Here is a 23,663-nt window from a genome sequence, read left to right on the forward strand (position 1 = left end):
TGGTTTGACTTATTGGGGATATATGACGTCTGTAATCGCTGTTTGTTTTCATGCGTGTGTGTGCGTGCCTGCTGGTGTGTGAGTGTAGGTGAGATAATGCGGCATACATCAGCTGGGGCTTAGATTAAGTTTAGAGCATGTTGAATGATTCACTTCTGGGTTATCTTAATTCTTTAAGATAATGTGGACAGTTCTCAGACTCCCACACTCTCGCTGCTCCACTGTCCCCGCTGCCTTGGATCCTACCTGTAATGCAAATTAATGGGAGCAATGGGAATTTGCCATTTATGCAGATAATTGGGCTCAGAAAGCAGCAACATTTGGACAGCAACTTGATCCGTTCAATCAATTAAATTTTCCAGATTGAGCCAGAAAGCTCACATATTACGCAGCACTCACCAGGCAAGAATTACGTTCACATTTGGGTTTGATTCCCATGCATATGCTACATTGGCCTCAAATGGCTCCTAGTCAGGGCTCCAGCCAATGATCTATTCTCCAAAGACAAATGGCAAAACTGTATACCACTTATTTTCTTAACCCTAGCCAAAGTATAATGAACATCTGCAAAAATTACACATCTTAATAAGATTTTCCAAACAGTTCTCCATGGTTTGTTTGACGTCACTTCACCTCGTTTTCATCCCGTTTTTACCTCGAAATTCACAGTTCCTTTAAGAAGCAGGCGTTCCCACTCTCAGTGACAGACACCATTCATTAGTCGCCCATATTTGTCCATGCTGTTCAGCCTTCTCTAAACAAAGGAATTGAAGCAAACACCCAGGAGTGTCTAATGGTCTCTCCAGCTGTTGATACACTAATTGCGGAGGCCTCAGCTCTCAGCGTATCTATCTTAGAGGCTGTGATGGATCTTTGAGAACAGTTGCAGATCAAATTGGTCGGCAATGAGACGACGCATGCGGGGTTAGCATATATCGCTCCCCATTTTTGATAAATCATTTCCTTTCAAAAACACAGCTGCCTAGTCAAATTTGGGCCCGTTTTTTCCCCTTTTGCGCTGACGCCCCAAGAATAATGAAGAGGTTTTTATAAATGTTACTGTCCAGCACACCTGAAATTGCTCACAAGCGCTGTATGGGATGGATTATCCATGTGTGACTCTGCAAGACCGTTTGACCATTCTCAACCATAACTCATCAAGAAGTTGACATGCCCTGAAACCCTAAAATTATTTTGTAATAGAGATGTGAAAATGTGCAGAAATGTGTCAGAAAATGACTTGTTTTGTTGTTGTTTTTTTAATTATTGAACACTACACTTACAAAAGATGAGAAAATACAGGATAGCAAGTATAAGTATGTTGAAAAATCATACATTTGGGGATCTTTGACTCTTTGTTTCTTTGTCCTCGTACTTGAATTCCCACATACTTGGTCCCCTCTGGTATGCAGTAATAGCCACAGAGTGTAAAGCACAGCACTTGATGCCATTCGTCATTGTTTGAGAGGTTAATCCCAAGCACCTCACAGTGCCACGAGACCTTTATAAACTTGGCAGTGTGCATGATATACTCTAATCTCACAGTTATGTCTGACCACAGTTACAGAGTGATACAGTGAGGCTGGAACCCATGCTTATTCATCAACACTGGCAGGCATCAGGCATTCCACACTGAAATATTGTGTAGTGGGCAAAATAGGAACCAAAGCAGAAAATAATCCAGAAGGGTGGAGCAAGAAGACGTAATGATATTCCATGACTGTGGTCCCAGCCTCGACAACCAGCCTCTGCAATACTGGATGGCAAGAAGCAACCTTTTAAAAGCAACCATGCTACATCACTGGTGGTAGAGTAAGTCGCAAGTTTGTCAACCAGCAGAAAGTGGTTTGTGGCTTCTTTGTAAGCTTTCTCACCACGTTGTTTTCATTCGCTGTTTTGTTTCTTTTTCATTGTACTTTTTCGCTGCTTGGCTTGGTTTAGGCACCCAAAAGTTCTTCATTAGATTAAGGCAATACAATCCATTGGTTGTGTTTGGAAAAAGATTCTGATCTGGGTTAAATCATGACACCTTACACCATAAACATGTTGAAAAATGATGCTCGCAAGTGCTTTTGAGTCTAATGCAAAGGGGTCCTTTATATTCGGAGCGAGACCCATCTCACTATCTCCAAAAACTTAGTGCTTCGTGTCACTGACACCAAAGGACATCTTGTGTGCATCTGTTTAGTCCCAAATGCCCTGGGGTTAGGAACAGGCTGGCTTTACACATGAGTGGGTATCCTACTGAGTGTATAGAATAGTCCAGCTATATTATAGCTTTCACTCTTCTATACTTTCACACATTCAGAATTCAGTGAGGGGTGGATGAATCTCCCGCTGTTTCATTGATGTGAAAAAAAGACAAAAACATTCAATATATTCTGTAGGTGGTGCTGTTGCTGGAGTAACAGAAAACTATTTAGGATTTTGCCTGTCAACAGTACACTCACGAAGAGATGTTGTGGCTCTTACATTTATCTATTGAGTGAAGATGGGATGGATGTGAAATGCAGATAAAACTGGGAGAAGTGTGTCTGTAAAAGAAACGTACTGAGTGAGAAAGTCTGTTTGTCTACGGTCAGCAGATAAGTAGAGGGTGAATTAGACACAGTTTTGCTATGAAACCGATAGGCGTGCACTTCGCATCTGCTAATGCTATCAAATAACCCTTCGTCTGCTCGCTGCTCACACCTAACAATTCTCTCGTTAAATTTCCATTCCTGGATCAGTCCAAACAGACATTTCTCACAGTGATCTTTGTCCGGTTTGGAGCCTTAGTTTAGCAGAAAACAAACAAACCAGTAAGTTGTTGGTGTGAGATTATGTCAAAATCTTCTCACGGTGCGACAAAACCCTGAGTCCATTTGGTGTTTGTTTCACGTGAGCATGTTTGGCTTTCAAGTAATGAGCCCGATCTTTAAAGGTACTCAGCAGGCTGGGGAGTGCCTTTGACAATTCCATTCCCCGCCTGGCTGACCTTAATCTGGATTAGTTGATTTTCTTTCCTTGGATTAACAGCTTGTGGTTCAATTAAACATCACGCAGCCCAATGAGTTTGAATCATGGCTTTACACAGTGCTGCAGGGAGCTTTAAGCGTAACTGAAAAAGCTCCAAGCTCAGTGTTTCCTCCGTGGGAATCCAGACCTCCACTGTCCGGCCAAACCATCTGGCTTGGAGAGGTTTTTTTGGTCTACCAAGTCTAAGGGATGCAGTGCTATGTAAAGGCATTCCTAGACAACGTGGAGACATACAGAGCAGCAGTAGCTAAAGAGTTAGAAGGACTAGTTAGAAAGGGAGTTAATGAGAACATACCTTAGAAGTATTATTGCTTGAGTTGAACCATTATGGACAAAGACTTCTTTTTTTTTAGCAAGCTTTAGGTTCAACCAAACCATGTTAGCCTACAGAACACTGTGTAGAGTTTGCATGTTCTTCCTGTGGTTGTGTAGGTTTTCTAACTTCCTCCCACAGCTAGGACATTTATGGTAAGGCTTGAATAAGAAACACTTGCTCAATGTCAAGCCTTTAAGTGTCCTTGAGAAATCAACTCATTCAAGCTACATCAACTTCAATAAAACTTCCTAGGTACCAACAGTAGATGGCTGTGTTAGCACTGAGCAGCTGAATGTGTGTAGATTTATGAGCGTGAAGCAGACTGTACTTCAACGTCTGCACAGCAAAGCCTCCCTGGGTAGAAAGATGAGAATTCAATGGTCCACTGATGAACCAAGCTTGGTGTCAGATGGAAATTATATCACGCTAATAGAAAATAAACCTCTTGCTGTGTGACAGTCTGGTGTGCTGAATTTCACACAGTGAAGCCATACAGTAGTGTTTATTGTCTTAGAAGTATTCTTAGAAGTATTGTTCTCAACTTTTGAGCTATTGTTCTGTCAGGTAGGAATAAACAGTTGGGGTTCAGAGCTGGATTTACTTGAAACCTTAGCTGCGTGTCAGAGGAACCTCAAATGCAAGAGGAGCTCTCGTGTGCTGTGAAAAAATAGAAAGTGGAATCAAGAATAGAGTGATGTGCATGTGAGCATAGTGGATGGTTTAGAGATACACAGTAAGACTTAGTTTGACTGATAGTGGACGTGGTTAATATATCTTCTGGCATTTTCACAATAGCTTACAACAGCTGAGATTTTCTGCCTTACTTTGGATGTCAGATCCTATTTATGGTTTAGTTTACAATTAAATTATTTTTCAAATGCCAAAATAATCAGCTTAAGAATTATTTGCACATCTGTAACAGGACATGTACTAAAAAATTAACTTTTATTAGGGAAACTTGGCTTAAAGTCTACGCTGTTTAGGAAAAGACTCCTCCAATAAATTAAGCATATATAGTTTAGAGGTGCTGATTTACCCTTAATGTCTTTATAAATGCTGTTGTTTGCATACACCCACTCTTGTATACAAATGGATGTTTCTGTTATTGAGCCTACCCTAATTAGATGGACAAAATAATCAAGATTAGCCAATTTAAAGGTCGCATGAGAAGGTATTACTTCCTCAATTTGGTCTTTTTCCTGTTCAAACAGGATGCGCAGGCAGGATATAGCACAATGAAGGATCAATCTTGAGTCCAAAACAGTCTAAAATGGGAGGTTATGATGTTTTAGCGTATGTCTAGAAGTGGAGGATGAGATCACCGCTATAGAGTAAGTGGTTACTTTTATTCGAGGCGCCGAAAGGTCATAGCAGTGTTATTGCAGAACGGTTTGTACTCTAATAATGTCTGCAACTTTTTTTGAGGAAGAACATCCCCCATATCCGGATATTTAGTGCATCGCCTCAGCTTATTGGTATAACACTACGCTGTAGAACAAACCCTGCAGGACAGCTGAGAGACAGACTGAAATAAAGTGTGTATATGTGTGTGTGTGTGTGAAGAAGAGGCTAAGAGGAGGGGAGCGTAAAGGGAAAAAAGGCGCAGAGAGGGGAAACAAGAGGCCCGATTGACTTTAGGGCCTCACTTGTCTTTTTCTGCCTTCTCAATTGCTGCCCTCATTCTCTTTTTCCACTTTCTAAGCCCCCCCTTTTCTCTCAGTCCCGTCAAGCCAAGTGGCTGATTTCATCCATGCATGCCATGCCACGGCTATGGAGGGGGTTGGATGGGTGGAGGTGGAGGTGGTGACTGCAACTGTCGGTGACTAGATCATATGTGACACGGTAAGCCTTTTTACCCCGCCTCGGCCCTTCTTAAATCCTCTTCTCTGCACTGAGTGACAACAACCAGACGTTCTCCGGCTTAGACGTTAGGAGCTCTTTTCCCTTCTGCGTTTCATGACGTGCAACTGTCAGTCCGGCATTTCGACTTTTTGACATGCACCGCCTGTTGCATGGTAGTGATACTGGCGCAGTTTCCAATCACACGCTTTGCCCAAATCCGCAATGAAGTCATGAAAGGGGTACTGACAGTTTGTGGGTAAACTCTGGCTTCGTTATGGGCTCATCTGTGACATCCGGTTCGAGTTTCCCAAACAAAAAAAACCCCATATCTGATGTATAACATTGTACATGCCCAGGATCAAATCTTGCCCACTGTGTATTTGTGTTTTCCAAAGCCACTCAGTCTAAACATATCTCATAAAGATTATGGTTCCGAGGGCAATCCGCCTTTCCCTTTGTTTAAAATGTTGTATAAATGTTGAATTAATATGCCACTTCTCAGGCTCTGTTTGTGTGCTTGCCTGGGTGAGGAGTGAGTTCTGGACACGCTGTATATGTTATGTTTCATCTCCACATTGCTTGCCACAGATATTGATAATGACATTTGAATTTTGTTGTTGCTGTCTTTGCTAGACTAAACAATTTCCCCACTAGTAAACATCAACGTTTTTTTTCTTGTTCACCGTTGTATGAAGTCCTTTGTTTGAATGCTTGCTGATTGCTGGTTTCACTTCCCAAGTAAAAAGAAGAGAAGAACAGCATTGCTCTTTTGTTGTCTGAGTATTTATTTCTGTCAAATTCCCAAATACCCACAAGTCCTGTTGTCTGGGCAGTCTGTCTCTTTTTTGAGGTAAAAGTCTGGAGGATATATTTAAAGCAGCAAGTGATAGAAATGAACAACAGAAGTCATGCGCTCTCCCTATCCTTTTTGTCTTTCCCCCGATCGACAAAATGCTTGTCAGAGCCGCAAGAAAGGTCAACTAACAAATGACACCCTTGTACTAAACTGAGCTTTTGACCCCAGAGTAACCAAGAGCTCCCACAATGCAACTTCTCAGCGGAATTAATAATAACCTCCTGACCTCGTGCTCTGACCCTCTAAACCCTAGAGAAAACCTAAAGGTGTTATGGATAATAGTAGAGACAGCTAAAACTGACGAGGAGATTGAGAAAAAGAGTCCCAGAGTATGAGGTGCTTCCTCTCACATGGGGCGTGTATGGGGCCTTTATGAGTTGACAATTAATAGCCTCTGTAGGCGTCCTGAAAGCAGAATTGAGACGAATTGTCTCTTGGCTATTCAGCTGCGTTCAAGCGTGCCGCCAGACAAAGAAAAAGAAAGAAAAAGAAAAGAAGAAAGCAATGGCTGTGAAGGCAGATTACCCATAAGGCTGTTTTTGAGACATTTCCTTTTTGTTTTCCAGACATAGGCCCTATGGGAAGACCCCATGCACTCAGACGCACACACCACCCAGAAAAGTGACCATTTCGAAAGCCAGGCATCTGCTAAAAAGGCGCCACTTTAACATTGTGATCTTTCAGCGGCTCTTCTTATTGCGAGCCGTAGCTTCAGAACTGGTGAAAGAAAACAGATCATATCGAGGCTGACGTTTGTTTGTTCGTGCCTGACGTCTAAAGGCAGAAATTATATTCACTCGTTTCGGTAGCCGCAGAGCGACATGCTATATGTCAGTTGCTTTAACTTTACAGACGGCGAAGGCAGTGATGTTAAGGCCGGGCTGTAAATCAAGAGGAGAGTGCCTCAAATTATGTTGAACTTTAAAGGAATGAGAAGCAAGGCTCTCGCTGCATGGAGAAAGTTTTGGAGCTCATTGGTTAAAAAAGCCCCAAAAGCCCAGAGGATGAAACTGGGAATTGCCACAAACAGTGGGAGATAATGAAATATGCAGGCAACATGGGAAGGCCGTTAAAGGCTTTCTTTTTTTTTGTTTTTTAATCCACTAATGATGTCTTAGAGCTCTAGAATTCGTCTTTGGCCACAGGATTTCTTCCCATGCTGCTTTGTCGTGGGGGCTGAAGCGCATACAAATGGCTTGTTAATTAAGATGGATGGTATTTCTAAAAGGCCCATCTTCATCATAATAATAGGGAGTTAAACATGTGAGGCCTTATAAGACCTCTATAATGTGGAAGCGGAGGTATGTGTCCGGAATAAAGGGGGGAAGGGTGGCCATCACGCATGTATGAATGAGCATGTCACGGCCTCCTGTGTGATCGGTGCAGAGTCTGCATTTTCATCCGTGATTGTATCTGTGAGTGAGAAGAAGAAAAGAGAGGCAGAGCTGTCTCCAGGCCCTCCAGCCCGTTTCCATGAATGACTTCAGCAGGGGAAACTGTCCCTCATTGTCAAGTTATTTGGCAGAAGACTTTTTTTACACCACCTCATGTTAAATTCATCAACATTTCTCCGTCAATTTTTTTCCTTTTACCCCTCAGAATGTCTTCAGATCAGGTTTTCTTGCCAAGCTGTTTCCTGCTGAGGCCTAAATGACCGAGGCAGATGTATAATACACCAAAATTACATTTCATGGCAGTGAAGCAGGAATAGGAATAAGGTATTTATAGGATCAGGAATAACACGGTCAAATATGTGACGTGGAGCTGTGATTTTAAGAGCTTTATTAGTGTGGTCACTGGGCAACTGGTGGTCACTATTTTTTTAATGTTATTACATGATCTGGTCAGTAGAATCAGAATAGAGGGCAAAGGGGCCACTGTTATGGCTTTTAGCAGTCGATTTTACAGTGAGGCTGAGGCTTAAGTGGGATGAGTTACTGTGTGATATTTTTGTGTTGAAACTGTGCCTTTTTTTACAATAATCGACAGGACATGATACATTTAGCTTAATTTGGTATACAGATGACTTTTCCAGGAATTTGCGTACTTTAGCTTTAAGACCGAGAGCAGGTGGAAACACTGATATAATCAACGTATATACATTAAGAAAGGTGTTTGTTTTTTTTTAGGTCGTTTCCCGTTTTTTGGTGTTTTTTGATAGAATGCAGATGTTATGCAGCTAACAGAAGTCCTAGGTGGATGGATAAACTTGCTTGTAGTTACAATACGTAACTCCCCATAAAACCACAAATTGCCGTTTTTACATTTCAGTTTGTGTTTCCATTTTATGGTCAGCTCAGCTAACCGCTGCCCGGTTCAGGCTCCATGCGTAACACACAGACGTGAGAGCGGTGTGTATCTTATCCAATGCTCGGTAAGAAGGAAAATCAGATTTCCCGGAGCGTTATACACTGAAAATTCCCCATATTTATCTTCAACGTACTAAATGGCGTTACATTTAAGCATCACACAAGAATAGAAACATCTAAGACCATCAAAATGTGAAACCTAAACGTCCGCCCATTGTTCCAAATTATCACTTAAGCTACCATGTTATTTTTCATTTAATCAGCAGGACCTTGGGTGGCAGTCAGGCTTCCTCCTGGAGCACAGGTCAGCCACAAGTTGACTACTAGAGCTCCCCCACATTCACACACACACACAAATATATCCACTCTACCTACCCCCACTCTGCTGCTCCTCTGCACTAATGTTTTCAGGGCTTTTTCACATAAACAGGGGCTGCAGGGGGTGCCTGCAGCTTTTCACACAACAATCCAAGTCCTGTTTTGGATTAAAGCCGGTTTCTACACCACCGCTCACATAGACACGCACAAAACCATATGTGTACTTATATTCCTGACCCTTCCACTCATGCACTTTTTTGTGTTTCGTTCAGTTGATTTCTTTTTATCTTTTGTAACTTTACTTGCAAAGCAGTTACACTCAAAAAAATAACTCTTTAAATGAACATAAAAAAATCATGGAAAGAATTTCCACGTGATTAAATTGCTTTATTTTAGCATTATGCAATTCTGTTACTCCAACTTAATGCACTCAAGTTGGACCAACTTAATTAAAGATTGATGAATCAACGTATTTACTGCATTTTGATCCAATATATTTTAATAGTGTTGATCCAACTTAAAGAGTTTTGTTCCAACTCAATTCAGTAGGTTTTCTCCAACTAATTTACTAAATTTGGTCCCAGCTTAAGTTAATTGAGTGGAACCAACTCATACAAATTAAGTTATTCCAACACAAGTCTTTAATGCTAATAGAAAGCAATTTAATCACGTGGAAATTCTTTCCATGATTATTTTAAGTTAATTTAAAGAGTAATTTTTTGGAGCATTTAACAAAGTCTAGAGTCTGGTTAACATACATTTCACTATTACATCTAAAAGGTAAATAAAAATTTGTCATACACATCTTTTTGTTTTGTCCAATTTATTGAATTTATAGCAAATTTCACATAATGTATAAAGAATACATGAAATGCAAGTACAAGTTACATAACAGAAAAAAAGTAGTGGACAAAGTGGAAAGTTAACCTGTTAAAACAATTTTTTAACAACAATGAATGGCTGAATCAGGTGATTTTCCGATGACCAATACAACTACTTTGAAGGTCAACAGATGCACTTTCAAAAAAGAAAATATCTGCAATTATTTTAGGTTCATGGTCCAGATACATGGTGTAGCTGTTGTAATGGAAACATTTCTCAACGAGAAAATAGTGTTTTGAGAACCTGTACTTTGTGTGCTGTTGGATAGGTCGTGTGCATTTAATTCCATAAGAATCTTCTGCAGGACCTCAAAGATGTACCTGAGTTTCAGAGGGTAGCTCAGGTTCAGTGACTAGACCAGACCAAGCAACATTGTCACTGCAAAAACTACATTGCCCAACTCACCCATCACTTCCACCCCCTCTAGAACAATCACAACATCCTGAGGGTCATCGCCAGGCTCCGCACCCTCTGACCGAATGACACAGATTCCAAAGACTGTCTCTGCTATGGCAGTGGCGATGCTTTTTATCAACTTCCTGTGACAATAAAACAAACAAAAAAAAGATAATGATTTCTCACTAATGTCCATTGCAAACAGTTTTAAAAGTAAATATCTGTTTTACATTAATGTAAAATACCTAAAAGCTTTATTCATTCAAGCCTTATAATAATGTAAATGTAATCAAAAATGACTGCCCGATATTTTTCCTGACTCAAGAGAAGTTCATTCAATACCTCAACAATGTCCTGTCTTTCAAAATCTTGAGTTGTGACAGGGGTGACTGTGGCACAGGAGGTAGAGCAAGTTGTCTACTGGTTTAATCCCTGACTTCTCTAATCTGATACTAAAACTATCAATGGGTAACATACTGAACCCCAAGTTGCTCCTGATACATCCATTGAAGTGTAAATGTTACATAAAAATCTTGTATGAATGTGTGTATGAATGAGGTTATTATAATGATATTATAATAATGATAGTATAAAACACTCAAGAATGGTGTGTGTAGTATCCAGTGAGAAACTTAAAGCTCTTACTTTTCCTATTTTAAAAGGTATTTTTTACAGCCACCGGTAATTTATAGGAAAACCCCATCCCCTGAAACTTTTTGTATGTAGTTCAAGCTTATCTTTGATCATCTCCTTAGTTAAGGATACAGGCAAGTTAACATACCAGGTAATCCTTCACCAGCTTCTCAGGATCTTCATTCAGGTACACGCAAAGACCTTTGGCGATGTATTCTCTTCTGATTTCAACAGCATCAGTCTTTATACACAGAGGGGGAAAAAAACAAATATATACGGAAATCCATCTCAATGACCTAGCAGTGGGATTAAAGAACTTTTAGTTGAATTACCAGGAATTTGTGAGAAATACAGAGGCTATTGTTTTACAGTCTTAATCTTTTCAAATAGTATTTATGCATTTTAGACAAGTCTGTCATTTTAATATTGTTTTGTAATTTGTGTATTAATTTAATCATGCCATACCCCCAATTCAAGAAAGTTTAGATGATATGTACATAAAATCAGAATGCATTGTTTTCTTGGTCTCAAAACTATATGTCACTTAAAAATGAATATATTACATTTTTAACATGGGAATGTGATAATTTTTAAGAAAAATATTAGCTCACCATGAATTTGATGAACTGGCCTGCCAGCTCTCCAGACCTTTCACCACCTGATAAGATTAAACATTTATTATCTTTACAGGAGGGAACTGCAAGTCTCCAAGTTTATTAAGTAGAAAAATATTTAATTTCAAAAAAATTAAAAAACAGGAAAACATATCATAAGACCCTTATGAAAAGGACACCGAGGGAACAGTTTACCCTGCCCGGGATAGGGTTACCGGGGCCCCGCCCTGGAGCCAGGCCCGGGGAGGGTGCCCGAGGGCAAGCGTCTGGTGGCCGGGCCTTAGTCCATGGGGTCCGGCCGGGCACAGCCCGAAGAGGAGACATGGGCCCATCCTCCCGCAGGCCCACCACCCGCAGGAGGCGCCATAGGGGTCGGGTGCATTGTGTGCCGGGTGGCGGCCAGGAGCGGAGGCCCTGGCGGACTGACCCCCGGCTGCCAAGACTGGCAATAGGGACATGGAATGTCACCTCTCTGGTGGGGAAGGAGCCTGAGTTAGTGCGTGAGGTTGAGAGGTACCGGCTAGATATAGTCGGGCTCACCTCTACACATGGCTTGGGCTCTGGAACCAGTCTCCTGGAGAGGGGCTGGACTCTGTCTCAGTCTGGAGTTGCCCCTGGTGAGAGGCGGCGGGCTGGGGTGGGTATCCTAATATCCCCTCGGCTTGCTGCCGGTACGTTGGGGTTTTTCCCGGTGGACGAGAGGGTTTGTTCCCTGCGCCTTAGGGTCGGGGAACGGGTCCTGACTGTCATCTGCGCTTATGCGCCGAGTGGCAGTTCAGAGTACCCAGCCTTCTTAGAGTCCCTGGGGGGGGGGGTGCTGGAGGGTGCTCCACCTGGAGACTCTGTTGTCCTGCTGGGAGACTTCAATGCTCACGTGGGTAACGACAGCGAGACCTGGAGGGGCGTGATTGGGAGGAACGGCCTCCCTGATCTGAACCCGAGCGGTGCTCTGTTATTGGACTTCTGTGCTAACCACAGTTTGGCCATAACGAACACCCTGTTCGAACATAAGAGTGTCCATAAGTGCACGTGGCACCAGGACGCTCTAGGCCGTAGGTCGATGATCGATTTTGTAATCGTATCAGCAGACCTGCGACTATATGTTCTGGACACTCGGGTAAAGAGAGGGGCTGAGCTGTCAACTGATCACCACCTGGTGGTGAGTTGGATCAGGTGGCGGGGGAGGACGCTGGACAGACCTGGTGCACCTAAACGCGTAGTGAGGGTGTGCTGGGAACGTCTAGCAGAGGCCCCAGTCCGCGAGATCTTCAACGCACACCTCCGGCAGAGCTTCGACAGCATTCCGAGGGAGACTGGGGACATTGAGTCCGAATGGACCATGTTCAGAGTCTCCATTGCCGAAGCTGCTGCATTGAGCTGCGGCCGCAAGGTGGTGGGTGCCTGCCGTGGTGGTAATCCCCGAACCAAATGGTGGACACCAGAGGTGAAGGGAGCCACCAGGCTGAAGAAGGAGTCCTATCGGGCTTGGTTAGCCTGTGGGACTCCGGAGGCAGCCGACAGGTATCGACAGGCCAAGCGGAATGCGGCTCGGGCAGTGGCTGAAGCAAAAACTCGGGTGTGGGAGGAGTTCGGAGAGGCCATGGAAAAAGACTTTCGGACTGCCTCGAAGAGATTCTGGCAAACCGTCAGACGTCTCAGGAGGGGAAAGCGGTGCTCTACCTGCACTGTGTATAGTGCTGGCGGAGCGCTGCTGACGTCGACTGAGAAAATTGTCAGGCGGTGGAAGGAATACTTCGAGGACCTCCTTAATCCCACTGACACGTCTTCCGAGGAGGAAGCAGAGTCTGGGGATGAGGGGAATGACCCGCCAATTTCCGGGGGCGAGGTCACTGAGGCAGTTAAACAACTCCTTGGTGGCAGAGCCCCTGGTGTTGATGAGGTCCGCCCCGAGTTCCTGAAGGCTCTGGACGTTGTAGGGCTGTCCTGGTTGACACGCCTCTGCAATGTTGCGTGGAGATCAGGGGCAGTACCTGTGGACTGGCAGACCGGGGTGGTGGTCCCCATCTTTAAGAAAGGGGACCGGAGGGTGTGTTCCAACTACAGGGGGATCACACTCCTCAGCCTCCCTGGGAAAGTCTATGCCAGGGTGCTGGAAAGGAGAGTTCGTCCGTTAGTCGAACCTCGGATACAGGAGGAACAATGCGGTTTTCGTCCTGGTCACGGAACACTGGACCAGCTCTTTATCCTCTCCAGGATACTTGAGGGTGCATGGGAGTTTGCCCAACCAGTCTACATGTGTTTTGTGGACTTGGAGAAGGCATTCGACCGTGTCCCTCGGGGTGTCCTGTGGGAGGTGTTGCGGGAATATGGGGTGTCTGGCCCATTGCTACGGGCCATTCGATCCCTATACAACCGTTGCAAGAGCTTGGTTCGCATTGCCGGCAATAAGTCGGACTCGTTCCCGGTGGGTGATGGGCTTCGCCAGGGCTGCCCTTTGTCTCCGGTTCTGTTCATAATTTTTATGGACAGGATTTCTAGGCGCAGCCAAGTGGCGGAGGGCTTTCGCTTTGGTGGCCTCAGAATCTCATCTCTGATTTTTGCAGATGATGTGGTTCTGTTGGCTTCATCGGGTGAAGGCCTCCAGCTCGCACTGGAACGGTTCGCAGCCGAGTGTGAAGCAGCGGGAATGAGGATCAGCACCTCCAAATCTGAGGCCATGGTTCTCAGCCGGAATAGGGTGGAGTGCCCACTCTGGGTCGGGGATGAGTTCCTGCCACAAGTGGAGGAGTTCAAGTATCTCGGGGTCTTGTTCGCGAGTGATGGGAGAAGGGAGCCGGAGATCGACAGACGGATTGGGGCTGCAGCTGCAGTAATGCGGACGCTGCACCGGTCCGTCGTGGTGAAGAGGGAGCTGAGTGTAAAAGCGAAGCTCTCAATTTACCGGTCGATCTACGTCCCTACCCTCACCTATGGCCACGAGCTGTGGGTAGTGACCGAAAGAACGAGATCGCGGATACAAGCGGCAGAAATGAGCTTCCTCCGAAGGGTGGCTGGCCTCTCCCTTAGAGATAGGGTGAGAAGTTCGGCCATCCGGGAGGGGCTCAGAGTAGAGCAGCTGCTGCTCCACATCGAAAGGAGCCAGCTGAGGTGGTTCGGGCATCTGACAAGGATGCCCCCTGGGCGCCTCCTGGGTGAGGTGTTCCAGGCATGTCCCACCGGGAGGAGGCCCTGGGGCAGACCCAGGACACGCTGGAGAGATTATATCTCTCGGCTGGCCTGGGAACGCCTTGGTATTCCCCCGGACAAGCTGGAGGAGGTGGCTGGGGAGAGGGAGGTCTGGGCCTCTTTGCTTAGGCTGCTGCCCCCGCGACCCGGCCCCGGACAAAGCGGATGAAGATGGATGGATGGATGGATGGATGGATGGAAAACATATCTGTTCATGTTTTGTCTTTCCTCCTCAGTGTACTAAAAACACATAAATTGTTAAATAAACCACTGTCCATCAGTTGCAACTTACAAACTTACAAATTTCAACAACCCACACGTAAAATGTAAATTTATCACAACAGTCTCTGTGGTAGAGCCAAACTAGCTTATGTGCAGAGGTTAAGTTATAAACAATATCTATATTTGGAGTAGCTAAGTCTTTCATATTAGGCTATCATGCTAGCATGACATTGTGCTATATTCTTGCACTAATGTGTTAGCTAGCTAGAATGGCATAAACAAACAGATTTTTTTTTTTAAAAACAAAAAAACAAATGTGAATAAATAGAACTGAAAAGAATCGACAAACTAATGATACTTTTGTGCAAAAAGTATTTTCATCAAGATGGATGAAGATAGATTCACTCTTACCTTTCCAAGATGACCGCGAAGCAAACCATGTGCTTTCCTGCCTCTTGTTGTTTAGAATCTCACGTGATCTTGTGATATCGCGAGTCTTTAAGGCAGCTAACCACTCTTGTTAGATTTTATCATGTCATATCAACAAGAATAAATTTAAGAGGCGCTAAGTTGGTAAATTTCATGTAGATCTTATATGATTTTATTACGTTCACCTTAGAAACATAAATTCATTGTGTTCAAATTACATGTTAGAGTCTTGTAAATGCAATAACCACCAAATTTCACTTTTTTGAGTGTATAATACTATTAAATATAGACCCTCTAAGTCAGTGGAGGGATACATGCTCTGTTACTAACAAACAGGTAGATGAAACGTCTGGGAGGGAAATTTCCTTTCATCTTCTTCCAACACGTCACCATGATGGAAGTCAGATCTAATGGACAGATAATCTGATCAGTCCTAAACATCATTAGCATAGGCTAATTGTTTAATTATCCTCAGAAGTAGCAGACTGCATTGGGGATGAAGGGGGAGAGTGTCATCGCAGATTTGATTTATTAATAATTAGGTCAAATCCAAACAGAGATCCTTCGTTAATGTGTTTTTTCATTCCCTCAGCTCCTGTAAATCTTATGCATTTATCAGTGGGTGACAGTAACAATGAAACTGATGCCATAATGGTCTTTAAAGCCTCGCACAGACCTTCCAGAAGTCTTGGAAACCAACGCTGGCTTTAGAGAAAGATGCCTGATATCTACTGTATGTCACTCAGATTGAGCATTTATCTGTAAAAATCCCACTACTGCGAGGTCTGTGATTACGTGCATTACTTGGAACAATTTTCCAACGGCTCCAGACATATTGAAGCAAATTTGCGTTATTAGAGAAAAATATTACTTGGTCCTTTTTTTGAGCACCGCATTGAAATAATAGTTTGTTCATCTAAAGTAAAAAATGTACAAGAGCCTTTACTGAAGAACCTTCCCATTAGGTGTGTTAAGTAGTTTATGTAGTAGTTTGTAGGCCCTGTTTTTGATGTTCTAAGTGATCCATTTGGCACACACTCTGTCTTCATTACTGTTAAAGAATTTAATCTGTGGCAAAGCATCTGACTTTACTGCAGCTACAGTACGGGATGAAACATGAAGCTTTGTTTTTCCATTATTTTAAATCAGTTTATGGATTACAAGCTCATCCACAGGCTGGGAAATATTCTCAAATCTCTTACCCTTTGCAAAAATGTGCTGTCATTAGGAGCATTTTTAAACAAAGCAGTATGTTAACCCTTAAGAAGTAAACAGTAGGACTAGATGCATTATTTTGCTCTGAAACATAGTGCAAAGTATCCAGAAATGATACTGAGGCTGATGAAAAAGTCACTGGTCACAAGTCGTTTTCTATTAAGCTTTAGGCACGTTGAGCCATTTCTACAATAATTAATGGCTTTTTTTTTTACAGAAATCAGTCCCAGAAATGGTTAAAAATCTGAACATAGTTGTGTTTTTGATCTATTTTAGGGGTAACAAAGTGCTGTGTTTCTCATTTGCTCTGCTTTCCATGGTCTGCACGGCTTGAATGCCGTGATTGGAAGTAATTGTAGCGAGAGCGAGTGAGAGTGATAAGGCCATAGACTCACGCAGAGTCAGTGGCACCAACACCGAGACAGGCGGCCATTATGGTCTCCTTCCATTTTTAAGAACTCCTTCAAAAAGACAGACAACTGATAAAAACAAAATACATTTCTTCTCTTATATCTTCAAAGCATACTTCTCACAAATAGGCTAATTATTTTGTTTTTTAACTTTCATCTCACCAGAAGGAGAAAATGCTTGTTTTGATGTTCTTCTAACCTTTTAATCCATGGATACAGAACGCGCTGCAGTTAATAGGCTATGGTAATTTCAGCGATGGCTTTGAATTGTACTCCAGCTTCAAGGAGAGCGAAATCTTGTCTCTACTCTGATCTTGCGCAAGGTCTAATTAAACTTTCCATCTAACTCTCCCAGGTAGGAATAATGGAGAAAGAGTTATGGCTGTTTATAGTGAAGAAGAACCCCTGTATGCGCTGCTCGCAGCCGGATACAAGACCATTAAAAATAGCAATCCATCACAATTTTTTTTCACTCTGCTGTGTGCAAAGATGGCCCAGAGCCTGGGTGAAACAATACGCTGGCCCACATGACCTGGAAGGTTATTTGTTCTGTTGGATTATACAGTATATTCCGCTCGAAACACTTGGAGGGAACCTCATTTGGCAAGAGTTCGCAGGGGGCTTGAAGAGGCCTGCTGTAGACAAACAATCTTTTAACAGTTGGTGAAGTGGTCCACCGAGAGCAGAGTGATCCCTTTTATTAAAACCACTTGTCCAACATCGTCTCTCCCCTTGTTGGTTGCTTATGGCCGAGGTGCTCTCTGATCATTTGCAGACTCTCCTGGGTTTTTTTGTGTTGTTTTGTCTCTCATTTTATTCCTTAGTGTTGTTCTTTTTTCTTTTTTTCATGGGACTGCAGAAAATTTTAGGGGGGACTTGAGGGGGATATGATCGTATCCTGACTTTTCCCTTACACTGTGCGTTGAGGTTTGGCTGACATCCAGCTTTGTCTGCTTTTTCCCGGGCACGTTCCCATCTCCAGCAAATTCCTGTCTCCAGGGCGCGCATGCACTTTGCCGAGCCTGATGACTGCGGTTGGAAGATGAATTACTCTGCAGGCCTTTGTTTGACAGATGGAGCCAGTTGCAATTGTACACGTGTTAAAGAAGCCGTACAGAAGAGCTCCATTTGACCTTGTCTTAATTATTTAGTTGTGTTTCCTTTTGTTGTTAGAAGACTGAACCACTTTTACCAATATCCTTGACCCACAGAACTCGTGACTTCTTTAGCTCCATAAATCTGGAGCCAAGAGTCTACGATGTTCGGTCTAAACAGCTGAAATAACCACAAGAAGAGCTAGAGGAGGAAGTGAAGATGAAGTGAAATAATGCTGGTCTTTGTCTGTGTGTCTCTAGAGCTGCGGGAAATGTATCATGTTGAATGTGGCCTTCTATCATTCAGGTCCTCTTTACAGTTTCTCTTTATACATAGCAGGGAATTCATCAGATGCACATGGATCATGCCATACGGTTTTCAGATTAAGTAAGGCAAACACAGACACGGGCCTGGGCTTTTTCTAGACGGTCGGTAATCCATTTCAGTTCAGAGATGACAGATTCCTTCATACAATACAGTGCCCCTTATATAGTGCAGGAAGTGTGGAGACTCCATGATTTTCCAGTATGTTGCGAGTTAGTTCGAAGTTCCTGGAAGTTTGATGCTTTGTCGAATCAGTTGTGGGAATTGTTTCAGATGTCCTTACTGACCTGCCTGGGTGTGGTTCCTCAAAGGTTTCCCAGTTAGTGGTTGGAAGGGATGTAACCTCTCAGAATATGAGAAGGCTCACTGATGACTCTTCTGCTCCTTTTTGGAAACGCAGCACTTGAAGTATTTTTCAGCTTCTGTTGAAATACTCAGCTAACCGCCACGAGCTGTACCAACCTTCAACTCTTTATAGTCCTTGCATTATACCAGCTGAAGTGTTAGATAAACAGAACCTTAGACGTCCATCACGTCGCTCTAAAGAGACAAACATCGATGGAATTCATTTTGGTTATTTATTTCTTACACGTCATCATAATCAAAGGCTTTTAGTGTCAACTCTTTTATGGCTTTGCAAAAATCTCTTTGTCCAATTTAACAGTTTCGACTCGGCCAAAAAAGCCTGAATAACTTTAACAGCGTATGATTCTGGCTCAGACTCTGTGATGAAGTGGAGTATTTTGGATTGCTTTGTGATCCCAGTTTTTAACACATTAGGCCCAAGTTGATCTTCGTGCACATCAGTGAAAAGCGGATGATGCAAAGTGGAATCGTTCAATCTCAGAGGCCGAGTATAATGAGCACGGGAAGTCGGTGCTTCCCCCAACCCTTGACCCCAAGTCGTCAACAGCATCTAATGAGACATTTAATCATTTTGAAATGATTATTTCCAGCAGGAGGCGCACCCAGCTCCAGCAATTTTTTCTACTTTTTTTAACGATCAGATGATCTCAACATTTACAGGCCAACTGTTGCATCAGTTGCACTCAGAGGTCACATTTTTTTCAGCGAGGTTGGAAGAAACGTTTGTGCTAATGATGTGAAGTTCACCCTTTTCACTCAGAGGTTCGTGGCGTTCAGTGGAGCAAGCATGCACTGCATTACTCATTTTTAATGCACACCATTGCTCACTTAATTATCAGACTCTCTACTAGTTATTAAAAACAACTGAGTCGCTAACTGACAAAATGTGTGTGCAGTGTACATGGGACCGGACTCAAATAATACATCTTTTGCTTCTACATTAAATCTCCCCCCTGCCTGTGTCTGACTGTCTGCAGTGGACCTGGCAAGAGAGCAAGTATGAGATTTTTTAAGTGGGAAACATATGAAAACCTGTGCAACTTCCACTTTTTAGATGTGGTGAAAATGGCATTCAAGGACGCAGGTGATAGATATATTTTTTTTTCCAGCTGTAACCACAACTGGTTCCTTCTCATTGTGGAAAATAAAATGTGGTGGAATCGAAGACGTGTTCTGGTATATGCTGTTACGCTTGAACTGAATTCCTTTACTTTGATATTGCTTTTAATCTACGAGCAAGTATTTCTAAAGATGGATAAATGTGGAGTGTTGGTACCTGGAGGCAGCCTCTCGTGTTGAGAAACTGAAGCAATATGGAACTGCAGCCAGAAGCTGCAGTTCCTTGTATTTCCACTTTATGTCACGCTCCAAAAGTCAATCGACCCCCACTATGTTAAAATTCCCAAATGTACAGCAGAAATAAGCATGTCTACAACCTTATGCCAAAAGCAGTTTGGGTTTCTATGGCTGTTTTATCTCTTTATAGTAACTGTATAGGGGTTGAAGTTTTTTCTTATAAATGACTGATTAGAATTTATTAAGACCCAAAGTTAGGGCCTTTTTAGCTGCTGGGTGTTTGTTAGGCTTCACCTATTAGGCAGCTATATGGTAAGATTCACTTACAAGCCATCCAAGTTCTTGATTTTATGCATTTTTGATATATTGCTTTGCAATAGTTTTTAGTTTTAGTGTAAAGTGGTCATGAGCAATAGTTCTCTAGACTTTCTGAAAGAAAACACTTGCAGTGGAAAACTACCAGTCATGGATTTGCCTCGCCACAGTGCGGACCTCAACATTATTGAAGCAGTGTGCTATCATGTTGACAGAGAACAGGACAAAAAACACCCAAAAAAGGCTTTGAATATCCTACTTAAGGACTACTTAAAGAAATTACAAGAAAGTTTAGGCTGTGTTGAAGAATAAAGGTGGCCACTCCAAATATTGACTTTAAAGCTCATCAGAATTGTACAAACTCTGTTTCCATGTATGTACCCACATGCTTCAATAAATCTCTGCACCTTTTTCCCATTTTCGTAGCAAAATGTAAAGAAATGAGGTGTGGCTCAAGATTTTTGCACAATACTGTGCAGATTTTATTTGTGATGATTTTTAAAGTTTCAGTTCATCATCTTTAATCGTCCCCAGTGTTCTGTATTGGTAGAAAGAGTAATGTTATATTGTAACAGGGACATTTGTACTAGAAATACACATTGCTTTTGAAATACTGAAATATATCATTTTAAAGCTCTAAGAAAAGCAAATTTGACAGTTCCTTCACTCGATCTGTGTTGGACTCGCAATCAAAACAGAGGTCGGTGAGAAAAACGTCTCTTGTGGTTTAAGGTGAACTTACTCTTTAAATTTCAACTTTATGCGCAAGAAAAGAGATTTGATTACATAACATGAGCTCAGACATCTAAATTTTTCCACCTGTCATTTCTGCATGCATCATACAAGCTCTGGGAATTTTAGATGAATTTATCACTCCTGAGCTCTGGTCTCAGGCTCTCGGACAAATACTTTCCATCACTTACGGTCTTATAATCGACAGCACTCAGGAACCGCTTGACACTTGACACCTGAATCATTCATACCTCTCCATAAATAATAAAACTCTGGCGGCCAGTTAGCAGCACCTGCAACTTGAAACAGTAGTTCGTGAAACACAATCTTTGCCTTGTAAACTAATGTGTTTCACCTGCCTGGGCCACGGCATCTGGGTTAACCGCCTGCTCGCCATGAGCAGCAGACAGGTAGAGGGAACAAAACCTCTCTTCCTGCCTCTCTCAGCCTCCCTCTCCTGACCTCGCTTCCTCTTCCTCCGATGAATTTTTCACCAGAGCGCTTTGATATGTTGCTGTCCCGTGGAAGCCCGGGTAATGCAAACTGGAAGCATAAGGCGTAATTATTTCTCAAAACTGCACTTCTACCCTAATTAGTTCACTCCTCAGAAGTGGGCCTTGCATTATTTACACATCAAGGGGACACACAGGGTTGGAGATAAATATTCATTGTTTGTTGACTTTGCCCCGGTCCCTCGGCTCGGGCGCAAGTTGAGTCGAGAGCCGCTGTCATTGTGGTTGTTTATGAGACTTCTGTATTGCCGGTGCCCGGGACATAATCTGTCTTGTTCTTCTGTAATTATCTCCACTCATGCAGACAGACAGACACCAACTCAGAGTGGGTTTAATAAGTGGACAGCATCCTGGCATCCAGGCAGTGTTAAGCGACTGGATTCATTCTAATTGTGACCTTGCTCAGACTTGCCCTCGCGGTGTCACATTAGTGAACAGCAGAAGAGTATTTTATTCAGTCAGGCTGTGACACTATTTCAGCCATATCCCCCATCAGGCTTTTTGTTCTGGGTCAACTTTAATTAAACTTTTCCCAAAAGGCGTCAGTGGCAGCTGTTATGAAGCGCTTCCTGTTTCTGTTGGTTGCAAAGCAGATTTGTGGGACATGTGAAGGCCGCTTTTCCTGTAAATAGCCCAGTATGAATAGACCGCTGTGTTTAAGCCCCCCACCTCTGTGGTCATACGGCCTTGAGGCCTGTTGTCTGCTCTATAAATGCCCACTGGGAAACTCTTGTTACCTCAAAAAAAAAAAAAAATGCGGCACCCACTGTAGACTTTTAACAACTGTTCTTTTCCCATTTCTTTATATCATCTCAGTAATGCCTCGCTGCGTGCGCGTGTGTGTTACAGTGATGCCTGGCACAAGAATTACCATAATCACTGTCAACATTAATGGAGATCCTATCACTGGAGAATTTAAACACGGCTTTTCCATATTTATAGAAGCAATAAACAGAGAATGCGCAGCAAAATGTCTGTTATGATTCAAAAGCGAGCCATGTTTACTGGCTTTGAAATGCATATTTGGGTTAGTAGATGAGGTGGAAGGGATAGCAGTTTAAGTTGTGGGATGCGAGTGGAAATGTAATATCACCACGCTAGACGCAGAACATCTGAAGCCATAAATGTGTCACTCTCACTGTCTCCAGGGTTTCCACTTTCCCCCTCAGACGGACAAACGGGGTCATGTGACTGCTCATACTGTGCTCCTATACCATAGATGGCCTGCATTTGTATAGCGCTTTTCTAGTCCATAGAAAAGCGCTATACAAATGCAGCGCTTTACACTACATTCAGTCATTCACACATACATTCACACACTGGTGATAGCAAGCTACATTGTAGCCACAGCTGCCCTGGGGCGCACTGACAGAGGCGAGGCTGCCGGACACAGGCGCCACCGGGCCCTCTGACCACCACCAGTAGGCAAACACGGGGTTAGTATCTTGCCCAAGGATATTTGGCATGCAGCCAGGATGCAGCCTGGGATCGAACCACCGACCTTCTGATTAGGGGCTGACCTGCTCTGCCACCTGAGCTACAGCCACCCATGGTTGAAAGCAAAGCAGTAAACTTATTTAGATGCACAAACCACTGAAAATCCATAATGTGCATGTCTGTTGCTTCTACCTTGTTGGATTTCATTCAGTTTTTTTTGTAAGAAGACCTGGCTCACGGTTAGCATTCTAAATTATCGATGGAGTACCGATTGCTTCTTTATCATCTGCGTTAAGCTTTATCAGTGCGCGTGCTGGCTAAGTTGAGCATAAAAGATCATCAATTCAAGAGTTCCTTTACTATGAACAAACAACTTGTCCAATCAAAAGCACAACAACAAACATTCTTGAAAGGGACGTCCACACATGGAGTATTAGCTGCAAGCCGGGATGGTGGCGGAGGGTTCTCCACGTGTGGTCACAGAACGTTTGTGCTCCACATGGTCTTGAGTGAATGAGCAAAAGCCAACGGACGCTTTGATTCACTTGAAATCGTATAATTTCTATAAACAACTGATCTAATCATAGGTTTCACTCTTCCCACTGTCGCATCTGTATTAGATTTAATTTATTAGAACAAGTATTTCAGTGTGGGGGGGCAAAGTTTTTCCACATGGGGGGTCCGTGGTCTACTGTAATGTGTGTTTATTTTGGTTTGTAAGACTTGAAAGTGAAAATCCCTGCGCTGCAGTTAGTTTGCTCTACTGTTACATTTGCTGCGCGTCTCTGCGGAAAAGAGCCTCAAGTCAATTTGTAAATGATACAGTTTCCATGAGCTCCAGTGACAGTGGGGTATATGAGGTCTACCATAGACCCACAATGCACTTCTCTAGATATGTTGGTTTACAGAAGCTTATCGTGGGTTGGTGTCGCACCTAAAG

The 23,663-nt window shown here is 43.1% G+C and overlaps 1 protein-coding gene across 1 annotated transcript in view; it reads left to right on the top strand.

Moving 5' to 3' along the window:
* fat4 (FAT atypical cadherin 4) overlaps positions 1–23,663 on the top strand; it is a 106,446-nt gene that overhangs the window by 33,202 nt on the left and 49,581 nt on the right. The window lies entirely within an intron of this gene.

Source organism: Rhamphochromis sp. 'chilingali' (assembly GCF_963969265.1).
Source record: "Rhamphochromis sp. 'chilingali' genome assembly, chromosome: 13".
Lineage (NCBI taxonomy): Eukaryota > Metazoa > Chordata > Actinopteri > Cichliformes > Cichlidae > Rhamphochromis > Rhamphochromis sp. 'chilingali'.